The 11706-nt window shown below is 45.0% G+C and overlaps 1 long non-coding RNA gene across 1 annotated transcript; it reads left to right on the forward strand.

Annotated features, from left to right (window-relative positions):
- The first annotated feature begins 3500 nt into the window (after positions 1–3500).
- Positions 3501–10809, forward strand: LOC147367881 (uncharacterized). Its single transcript, XR_015168849.1, has 3 exons — positions 3501–3700; positions 4946–5058; positions 10194–10809. It is a non-coding gene; the product is annotated as an uncharacterized LOC147367881 (long non-coding RNA).
- Positions 10810–11706: the final 897 nt, after the last annotated feature.

Below are 11706 nucleotides of genomic sequence, written 5' to 3' on the forward strand. Positions count from 1 at the left end.
GAGCAATCACAGTAATCCATAGTAATTACTCACAGTAGATATCTGTGATTACTCATAGTAATCCTGAGTCCTGATATCACAGTAATCCAAGTCTATACCCTGACCAGTAATGCTAAAAAAGCTGAAATTGAACAATTCTATGAAGACCTATAAGACCTTCTAGAAATAACACCCCCAAAAGCTGTCCTTTGCACTGTAGGGGACTGGAATGCAAAAGTAGGAAGTCAAGAAACACCTGGAATAACAGGCAAATTTGGCCTTGGAGTACAGAATAAAGCAGGGCAAAGGCTAACAGAGTTCTGCCAAGAGAATAAAGCACGGCAAAGGCTAATAGAGTTCTGCCAAAAGAATGCACTGGTCATAGTAAACACCCTCTTCCAAGAACACAAGAGAAGACTCTACACATGGACATCACCAGATGGTCAACACCAAAATCAGATTGATTATATTCTTTGCAGTCAAAGACAGAGAAGTTCTATACAGTCAGCAAAAACAAGACTGGGAGCTGACTGTGGCTTAGATCATGAACTCCTTATTGACAAATTCAGATTGAAATTGAAGAAAGTGGAGAAAACCACTAGACCATTCAGGTATGATTAGCCTCCAACTAAAATAAATAAATTTTAAAAAAAGTATCATTAAAAAAATAAATCCCTTACGATTTGTGTGTCTTACGATTATACAGCGGAAGTGACAAATAGATTCAAGGGATTAGATCCTATAGACAGAGTGCAGAACAACTATGGATGGAGCTTTGACATTGTACAGGAGGCAGTGGTCAAGACCATCCCCAAGAAAAAGAAATGCAAAAGGCAAAATGGTTGTCTGAGGCTGCTTTACAAACAGCTGAGAAAAGAAGAGAAGTTAAAGGCAAAGGAGAAAAGGAAAGATAAACCCATTTGAATACAGAGTTCCAAAGAAAAGCAAGGAGAGATAAGAAAGCCTTCCTCAGTGAACAAGGCAAAAGAATTGAGGAAAACAATAGAATGGGAAAGACTAGAGATCTCTGCAAGAAAATTAGCGATACCAAGGGAACATTTCTTGCAAAGAGGGGCTCAATAAAGGACAAAAATGGTATGGACCTAACAGAAGCAGAAGATATTAAGAAGAGCTGGCAAGAATACACAGAAGAACTGTACAAAAAAGATACTCATGTCCCAGATAACCATGAGGTGTGATCACTCACCTAGAGCCAGACATCCTGGAATGTGCAGTCAAGTGGGCCTTAGGAAGCATCACTATGAACAAAGCTAATGGAGGTGATGGAATTCCAGTTGAGCTATTTCAAATCCTGAAAGATGATGCTGTGAAAGTGCTGCATGCAATATGCCAGCAAATCTGGAAAACTCAGCAGTGGCCACAGGACTGGAAAAGGTCAGTTTTCATTCCAGTCCCAAAGAATGCTGAAACTACCACACAATTGCACTCATCTCACATGCTAGGAAAGTAATGCCCCAAATTCTCCAGGACAGGCTTCAACAGTACGTGAACCAAGAACTTCCAGATGTTCAAGCTGGATTTAGAAAATGCAGAACATGAAGGGGAACTAAAAAGCCTCTTGATGAAAGCGAAAGAGGAGAGTGAAAAAGTTGGTTTAACACTCAACATTCAGAAAACTAAGATCATGAAATCCAGTCTCATCTATGGCAAATAGACAGGGAAACAATGAAAATAGTGAGTGACTCTATTTTGGAGGGCTCCAAAATCACTGCAGATGGTGACTGCAGCCATGAAATTAAAACACAGTTACTCCTTAGAAGAAAAGCTATGACCATCCTAGGTAGCATATTAAAAAGCATATACATTACTTTGCTGACAAAGGTCCATCTAGTCAAAGCTATGGTTTTTCCAGTAGTCATGTATGGATGTGAGAGTTGGACTATAAAGAAAGCTGAGCACCAAAGAAGTGATGCTTTTGAACTGTGGTGTTGGAGAAGACTCTTGAGAGTCCCTTGGACTGCAAGGAGATCCAATCAGTCTACCCTAAAGAAAATCAGTACTGAATATTCATTGGAAGGACTGATGCTGAAGCTGAAGCTCCAATCCTTTGGCCATCTGATGTGAAGAACTGACTCATTGGAAAAGACCCTGATGCTGGGAAAGATTGAAGCAAGGAGGAGAAGGGGACGACAGAGGATGAGATGGTTGGATGGCATCACTGACTCGATGGACATGAGTTTGAATAAGCTCCAGGAGTTGATGATGGACAGGGAACCCTGGCCTGCTGCAGTCCATGGCATTGCAAAGAGTTGGATGCAACTGAGAGACTGAAATGAGCCAATCAGGACTCGGCCTGCAAGTCATCTTCTGCTGGCAGCCTTGCCCGACCCCTCCCTGTGCATGGTGCCTTTCTCCACCTTCATGACCCATTGCCACTCTGTGGGAGAGGCAGTGAAAAATGGGCACAGGGTCTAAGGAATGGCACCAGTTCCAAAAAGGACCTGAAAAGAGGTTACCTTCCTCGGGGACCTGAGAAGCAGATGTAGAGGGTGGCAGAGTGTCATGGGCAGTGATGGGGAGTTTGAGGATGGAAGAACTTTGGAGCAGAGATTAGAGGCAGTGGCATGAAGACAAGGGCACTGCCCAGATGGGACATGTGGTGAAAAGCATGAAGAGGTGCTATCGAAGTCGCATGCTAAGGAGAGTGGGGTTGGAGGCCTCCCCTCAACAAGGAAGACGGGCACTTCTGGGAGCGTGTCTGCTGGTGGAGGATTTACGGGTTTGTAGGAAAGCACTTGGTATTCCTTCAGAACCCCAAATCCTCGGTGTCATTTCTTTTTATTTATTTTTGGCTTTCTCTAGCTGGGGCGAGCAGCAGGGCCACTCTGTTGTGCAAGAGCTTCAGTAATTGCAGCTCGAGGGCTTTAGAGCACGAGGTCAGCAACTGTGGTGCAGGAGCTCAGTCCCCTGCAGCAGGTGGAATCCTCCTGGACCAGGGATTGAACCCATGTCCCTTGCACTGGCAGGGGGATTCCTAACCACTGGACCATACGACAGGAAGTTCCCCAGTGTTGTTTCTTGGGCCTGGTTGGAGCCCATCTCCACATCCTACAGTGAGCTTGTGTGACCCGTGGGATTTCACATGGCCCTTCTTGGGCTTCGCCGGTGGCTCAGAGGGTAAAGCGTCTGCCTGCAATGCAGGAGACCTGGGTTTGATCCCTGGGTTGGGAAGATCCCCTGGAGAAGGCAATGGCAACCCACTCTAGTACTCTTGTCTGGAAAATCCCATGGACAGAGGAGCCTGGTAGGATACAGTCCATGGGGTTGCACAGAGTCAGACATGACAGAGTGACTTCACTTTCACTTACAGCTTAAAATTCCAGAGATGAGAGAGCATTTTTATAGATAGCCCTGGAAAAAAAAAAAAAAAAATGTCCCAGGAGTTTTCTCATTAGCTTGATGTGGGTCATGTGTTTGTCTTTGAATCAATCACAATGGCCAGGATGAAAGGAGCTAAAGCGTCTCTAACTGACCTGGCCGGGACCATGGACCCTCGTCTAGGCTTTGGTGGGGGAAGATGTTCAGCCCCATGTCCAAATAGCATGCCCAGCATTCCACAGCCGACCTTGCTCCCGCTATCTTTGCAGCACTATTTTGCTACGCCTTTTGGATACTCCCAGGGTGACTGAGGTTCATGAGAGAGTTCAGCACTTTAAAATTAAGTCAGAAAGAGCCTTGGGCAGCTCTGAGAAAGACTCAGGTAAGTGTGAACCAGTAATAAGTGCTTTCGCTGTCCGTGCCGTCCTGTAGTCTAATAAACAGTCTCTTTTGGTTTCTCCATCCCTTCAGGGTCTGAGCTTGATTTTTATTAACTTTGTTTTTCTTTTATAATTCTCCTCCCATTCAGGGCCAGGAAAATTATAAGCAAGTAGCCACGTGCCAGAAAAGCCTTAGGGAGACCTGCTGATTGAAGGGACAGTTTCAGGTCTCAGAGCTGGACTTGGCCACCTGAAGTATGGGGTGACCCTGGGCCGGTTACTTTCTCTCTCCGGGTTTTCCTGCTCTCTGCTTTTGAAGGGGAACTAATCCATTTTAACCTTCTCCTTGCATGCAGAGTTGGACTAGAGAACTCTTAGATGGCAGGAAGTCGTGTTGCATGCCAGATGGATGATTCGCTTACCCTTAAATGACTTTTCTTTTTTTTTTCACCTACATTCATCTGGTGTCCTGATTCTCCTCTATTCCTTCCGTCCTCAGGTAACGAGCTGCTGGTGTGGGCTCATGAAACATTCAGTGAAATAAACTCTAAGCTCATATGTGGGTGGGGGTAGGAGGGTAGAATAAAGCAGATGAAAACAGGAAAAAAGGGAAATGGAATAAAGTCTTTGGAAAACGTAAGAACTTTATTTCTTGCTGCAAGCATCACTGATTTCTGGCTCCTGCCACCAATAAGAGAATCGTTGTTGTCCAGTCACTGAGTTGTGTCCGGCTCTGCGTGACCCTGTGCACTGCAGCACGCCAGGCTTCCTCACCCTTCACTGTCTCCTGGAGTTTGCTCAGATTCATGTCTACTGAGTTGGGATGCCCTCTAACCATCTCATCCTCTGACGCCACCTTTTGCTGCCCTCAATCTTTCCCAGGATCAGGGTCTTTTCCAATGAGTTGGCTCTTCACATCAGGTGGCCAAAGTATTGGAGCGTCAGCTTAAGCATCAGTTAACATATCTATTTGCTATCCAGAACTTCTAAGAAAGTAGTCCCGTAATTGGACTGAACTATCTGCTCTGTTCCTTTTCTGCATAAAAAGATGAATTAACAGAGATAGGACAGACACGAAGGAGCCAAAGGAAACCTTTCTGGATATTCTACAACTTGAATAATTTATTCCAAGATTACTGAAAACAATTTAGGAATAAAACAAACAAACAAAAAGTCAGTTGCTGCCACCTAAAAATAATTATTAATTAATGTAATTAATTTTTTAAATTAATTAATTTGTTCAACAGCCATTTACTGAGCCACCAGATGAAGTCGTTTGTTCATCTAACCTACGTGTCGAAGGCCCTCCTCGAGTGCTCTTCTGACCCCTGGGAATACAATGGTGAACTAGACAAGAAAGGTATCATCCCCCATGGTTCTTGAATTCTGGTGTCAGGAGATAAGTGCAGACATTGAGCAGGCACAGACACAGGATAGTTTCAGAGGCGGGTAAGTGATTGCAGAAAGCAAACCAGGTGGGGAGTGGTTTAGACATGGGGGTCAGCAGATTCCTTCCCAGGGAGACTTGGGGCTTGAAATGAGAGCTGAAAGTTAAGGCTCCTGGAGCAGCTCGGAGGAAGGTCTGGGACCAAAAACTAATAAGTGACCTCGCCTTCCCAGTCCGCCTCTAGTCATTATAAAGTGTTCTCTCCTGACCTGTCCATCTCTCCAGAGCCTGCGTGACTTTGATTTTTATTAACTTTTGCTTTCATATCTAGCCTCCCCATTCAGAGCTAGATCAACCTCTACTGGGTTTTGTGAAGGGGGACAGCTTTCCAGGCAGGGGAGTATCACAAAGCCCCCGATCAGGCAAAGGCCTGAGCTGGAACAAAGTTTAATTTGGGAAATAAAACTCAGTGTGAGAGGAGGGTGAGAGCCGAGAAGGCTAAGAGACCAGAGGGCTTCCCTGGGGGTCAGTGGTAAAGACTCCACCTGCTAACGCAGAAGATCCAGGATTGATCCCTGGTTTAGGAAGATCCTCTGGAGGAGGAAATGCAACCCACCCCAGTATTCCTGCCTGGAAAATCCCCATGGGCAGAAGAGCCTGGTGGGCTGCAGTCCGCAGGGTCACAAAGAGTCAGACACGACTTAGTGACTGAACAACAACAGGAGACCAGAAAGCAGCCAGATTCTGTGGGGCCTGGTGTCACAGATTTTCTGGGCTCCAAAATCACTGCAGTGGTGACTGCAGCCATGAAATTAAAAGACTCTTACTCCTTGAAAGGAAAGTTATGACCAACCTAGACAGCATATTCAAAAGCAGAGACATTACTTTGCCCACAAAGGTCCGTCTAGTCAAGGCTATGGTTTTTCCTGTGGTCATGTATGGATGTGAGAGTTGGACTGTGAAGAAGGCTAAGCGCCGAAGAATTAATGCTTTTGAACTGTGGTGTTGGAGAAGACTCTTGAGAGTCCCTTGGACTGCAAGGAGATCCAACCAGCCCATCCTAAAGGAGATCAGTCCTGGGTGTTCATTGGAAGGACTGATGTTGAAACTGAAACTCCAATACTTTGGCCACCTGATGCAAAGAGCTGACTCATTGGAAAAGACCCCGATGCTGGGAAAGATTGAAGGCAGGAGGAGAAGCAGACGACAGGGGATGAGATGACTGGAAGGCACCACTGACTCAATGGACATGAGTTTAGGTACAGGGAGGCCTGGTGTGCTGCAGTTCATGGGGTCACAAAGAGTCGGACACGACTGAGCAGCTGAACTGAGAACTGATGTCATGGCGGTGTCAATTTTATTTTGGAAGGTTTTGCATAGCAAAGTAACGTAATCCAACTTAGCAGTATGGGTTGGCTGCTATGTAGACACTGCCTATAAGATGAGAAGTCTCTCATTTTAGGAAGATCATGGATGGTCTCATACAGAAGATAAACATCTCAAACAAATGATTATGCTACAGTGGGATGATTCAACATAAGCTGAAAGAATTTTCCAGGACACAAAAGTATAGGGTACACAATCCAATATAAGTACTGATAATTGGACCCCATAAGGAGTCCAAACTTGGTGGAAAACTGGATACAGTGTATACAAAGTGATGGGCGTGATTAATTCTGCCTAGGGGAGTGAGCCATGGCGTCCTAACAGATATGGCATTCCTACTTTATCTTAAATAATGGGATTTCACCAGTTAAATGGGGAGGGATGGGCCTTTCAGACAGAGAGGACAATGCTTACAAATGCCCAGAACCAGGAAATTTCAGGACATTAAGGGAAGGCTGAGCAGAGGACTCTTTGTAGAGGAGAAAAAGAGTCTGGAATGGCTGGTTGTGAGTTTGGAAGACTAAACAGAGGTGGTTTGTAAAGGCTTGCTTGCCATTCTAAGGATTCTGGACCTTATTTAAACATGCTAAGGAGCTACTGAAGATTTATGAACTGAGGAATAAAGGTACCTGTTGTACTTTTGAAGGATCTTTCTCATAGCTCTGTGGAGGCTAAATTGAGTAGGATCATAGGAGAAAGAGGAGCCTAGCTAGAAGACTAGAGTTATCTCTTGAAACAAAGCTCAGGAGAGGATGAACAAAACATGGAAAGGATGTGAATAAGCAAGGGAAAGAAACTAAAGGGAGAGACAGAACACAGAAATTTTCACCCGGTACAGATGCCACAGGTTAATAACCAGTGACATAATTATTTTCCAATGAGTAAGACCAGTGACAAGACAATTATTTTCTGGACTGAATGGTGTCTGCTCCTGTTAAGTGTCTAGGTTAACGAGTATCAGATCAGATCAGTTGCTCAGTCGTGTCCGACTCTTTGAATTGCAGCACGCCAGGCCTCCCTGTCCATCACCAACTCCTGGAGTTCACTCAGACTCACATCCATTGAGTCAGTGATGCCATCCAGCCATCTCATCCTCTATCGTCCCCTTCTCCTCCTGCCCCTAATCCCTCCCAGCATCAGAGTCCTTTCCAATGAGTCAACTCTTCGCATAAGGTAGCCAAAGTACTGGAGTTTCAGCTTTAGCATCATTCCTTCCAAAGAAATCCCAGGGTTGATCTCCTTCAGAATGGACTGGTTGGATCTCCTTGCAGTCCAAGGGACTCTCAAGAGTCTTCTCCAACACCACAGTTCAAAAGCATCAATTCTTTGGCGCTCAGCCTTCTTCACAGTCCAACTCTCACATCCATACATGACCACAGGAAAAACCATAGCCTTGACTAGACAAACCTCTGTTGGCAAAGTAATGTCTCTGCTTTTGAATATGCTATCTAGGTTGGTCATAACTTTCCTTCCAAGGAGTAGGCGTCTTTTAATTTCATGGCTGCAGTCACCATCTGTAGTGATTTTGGAGCCCAGAAAAATAAAGTCTGACACTGTTTCCACATCTGTTTCCCATGATACCCTAATATGAATATTTCTTACACAGTAAATAAATCATAGCTTCAGACCAGGAGTATGCTTGAATATCAAAGTACTCAGCCATGTCTTTTAGGACTGGATTCTCTATTTCTGCTCACTGAATGCTCTCTGAGGTCAGAGCTCTAAGGGAACATCACACATTTGTACATTGTTTTGTGGCTTGCAAAATAGTTTCGTGGCCACATCTTCAACCATCACAAGAATCTGGTGAGGTAAGGCAAGAGAACCACCATGCTCATCTCATAGACAGTGAAACTAAAGCTCGATGAGAATAAGAGATTAGAAGAAAACCATACAGTTACTTGGGGCTTAAGGTGGCCCAGTGGTAAAGAACCCACTTACCAGTGCTGGAGATGCAGGAGACGGGGGTTCAATCCCTGGGTCAGGAAGATCCCCTGAGAAGATACACTGAAGATACACTCACTCCAGTACCGTGGAAAATTCCATGGGCAGAGGAACCGGGTGGGTTACGGTCCATGGGGTTGCAAAGAGCCAGACATGACTGAGAGACTGAGCATGTGTGCGCACACACACACACACACACACACACACACACACACTTACATGCAACCGCTTTACAGTACAGCATGCAAATTCAGCATTCTAGTCTAAATCCCAGATCATCCACTGCATTACTCAGGTTTTAAAATTAACTAGTCGGGGTGGTCTGGGTCCCTGGTGGAAGTAGTGGCATATGTTTTGTGTTGCCTCCGTTCTGACTTTTGGCAGACATCCCAAACCCAACTCAACACTTTTTCCTACAGAACTTGGACTTTGCCAGAGTCGTTCTAAACATGCTGCTCTAGGCAGTCACTAACAATGACTTGGGATTAGCTTTAATAGGATTACCCATTTCCCATTGTGGGTCACATGACTGTGAAGGTTTATTCCAGCTTTAAAAGTTCTGTGACTTTATACTTAATGGTGATGATTCTAGGATCTCGATTTAATCCAAGTAAGATTCATTGGAAGCCTGTGGCATCCTGGGCATCCTCTATTCATCATATTAGTAAAATGTCTTTTCTTTAGTTTTGTGCTCATGGTCCCGTGGAGGTGACGGGCAGATACAGAATAACAGAACTGAAATCTTATTTAAATGCAAAGCAAAATGTTAAGGAAGACTGGAGGAGGCAGAAGTCCATGCTCCTTAAGGATAAAGATGGTGCTAGATAAAGACAGGTTGTGAAGGATACACTTTTAGCACCGACAACCACTTGAGCAAAGGCATCAAGGTGCAGAGAGGGTTGAGTGTGGAATCTTTCTGAAGATGGAGTGTAGATTTCTGTTCTGGATCCCACTGTGGAGAGTCACGGGCTAGATATGAATGCAACTTAGGTAATGATTGAATATTTTTTAAAAAATGGCCAAGGTAAAAGAGGAACTAACACTCATCCTTAGGCAGCTGGCAAGCGAAAGAGAGAAAGGAGAAAGGTTTTAGATATCAGAAAATCTTGAGTTCTAGTTCTGATCCTACCTATAACTTGAGAAGTCAGCTTCCTAAGATCTCAGGTTCAAAGGTTAAAAATAGGTTGCATTTTAAGTGCCTCGCCTGATTGATACTGAAGAGGGTGCTGAGGAGACGCTGAAAGGCACCAAAGCCTTGAGGGATCAGGAAGATCCATCACAGGTGGGAGCTGGGAGCACAGCAACACCAGGCTGCGTATTTACCATCCCCAGACGAGTCTGCCTCCAAGCTCTCTGTAAACTCCATACCCCTAGGATTCCCACCACAACGTCTATGCTGTGGCTTAACCCCAAAAGATGGCAGGATGATGAAATGCAGCAATTTCTTCTACTTCAGTGGGGAAAGGAGCATGTACAATATTGGCAAGAAGAAAGGAAAACTCCTGACTACTCTCTTTTATTTTGAGATACATTTTGAAAAATCCTTAGCCTCAGCACACTCAGTTCCTGGCCATCAGCCATGGTAAAATCAGATCCTTCTGGTCTATTACAAATTAAATAATCATAGCTATATCCATCTGGAAAACGTACGCAGAAGAGATGCATAAGCCAGCAATTAGTATTAGCTTCCAGCCTTTCATTGACTAACTCCGAGGGCCTTGTGGTGGCTGTCGCACTCGGGACCATGAATATCCCAGCTCCTGGCTCTGTGCTTCCAGGGTAATGATTCTTCAAGCGGTTGCATGGGGAGGAGACGTCTGCCCAGCCTTGCTCCCGGCTCAAACTAGAATGTCTGATAATGCTGGTGGAAGGAGTGCCAACAGGCCACGGCACCGAACGACTGATGGTGCCCAGAGCGTGCCTGAGTCTCTGCAAGGTGTGCGAAGCGGCTCTCCTAACCACGCCGTGCTCTCTGCTGTCTGAATCTGTGATAATAAACGTCTGGGCTGTACTATGTTTAACAATCTATGAAAGAGAAGGTGACCAACCATAGACTTTCACTCAGGTTTCTGGTCTAAGGAGCAGGGAGACTTTTCAGGCGATTCTCATCTGGATTACCGCTCGAGAGAGGCTTCCCATGTCAGGCTGAGGGTCCACGGCTGACGTTTCCAGTAGCTTGCTCACCGTTCACGTCTGCCTTGTCACACTCTCCCTGGCTGTCCTCACTGCATCTCACCATCTTCCACTTTTATCTAGAGCCAGCTCCTTTGCGCTGGAAATGTAACTTGCCTTCTAAGAAGCTCTCTCTGAAAATTTCACTACAGCCTTCATGGATGTCACCAGCTCTTGACATAGGGTTTGTTTGTTTTGCAACACGCGTGTGTCAGGAAATAGAACGTCTAAACATGGATCCAGATGGAGCTACGCTCTCATTGGCCTTGCACATCTGTTCTGTGGCCATTTTCCTCTGTTGCTGTTGCGATGAGTTTTGTTCCATCTAATATTTTTTCCTTCCAGTATGTATTGATCACCTATTCTGTGTATCCACCTGGAGAAGGAAATGGCAACCCACTCCAGTATTCTTGCCTGGAGAATTCCACGGACAGAGGAGCCTGGCTGCAGTCCACGGGGTCACAAAGAGGTGGACACAACTGAGTTACTGACACATGGTGTGTCTCCAAGCCCTGCGTCCTGGGGTCAGTGGGGAAAGACGAAAACCAGGCTGCATCTTGTCTGTACACTCAGAAGTCCACCAGTTGTCAGAGGTTGTTTAAAGTGGCCTGTGTCATCTGTCTTCCTGGGACCTTAGGGATTACTTTGATTCATTCTTCCCTATGCAGTTGGGAAGACTAAAGCTGAGAGAGAGAAGGGGACTTGCCCAAAGACACAGAGCTCATCATACAGGGAAAATCTGGTGCTGTTGTGAAGGCTTTTAATATCCCACTTCCAGGTTTCTAATGTTTTTTCTGCGTATACATATGCATCTTCCATATGCATATATATATATGTATCTTCCATATATGTGTGTATATAATTTCCATATATAATACTGGGTATTATAATATCATATATATCCAGATATCTATCTCTCTATTTATGTATGTATCTCCAGATGATGCTCTTTAGACACAGCTCCCACGCTGTTTAGCACCGCAGTGGGCAGAGTAAGGACAAGGTCGGCACGTAAGTAAAGGCAGGGTAGTTAAGGAACCAGCGAGACATTTATTTACAGTCTTTCCTTCCTCCAATACGCACTTAAAGACTTCCTACTATTTGCAAATTGTGAAAAAA

The sequence above is a fragment of the Bos grunniens genome, chromosome 8, assembly GCF_055505025.1.
Source record: "Bos grunniens cultivar Pamir isolate PY7600 chromosome 8, Bosgru_T2T1.0, whole genome shotgun sequence".
Classification (NCBI taxonomy): Eukaryota; Metazoa; Chordata; class Mammalia; order Artiodactyla; family Bovidae; genus Bos; species Bos grunniens.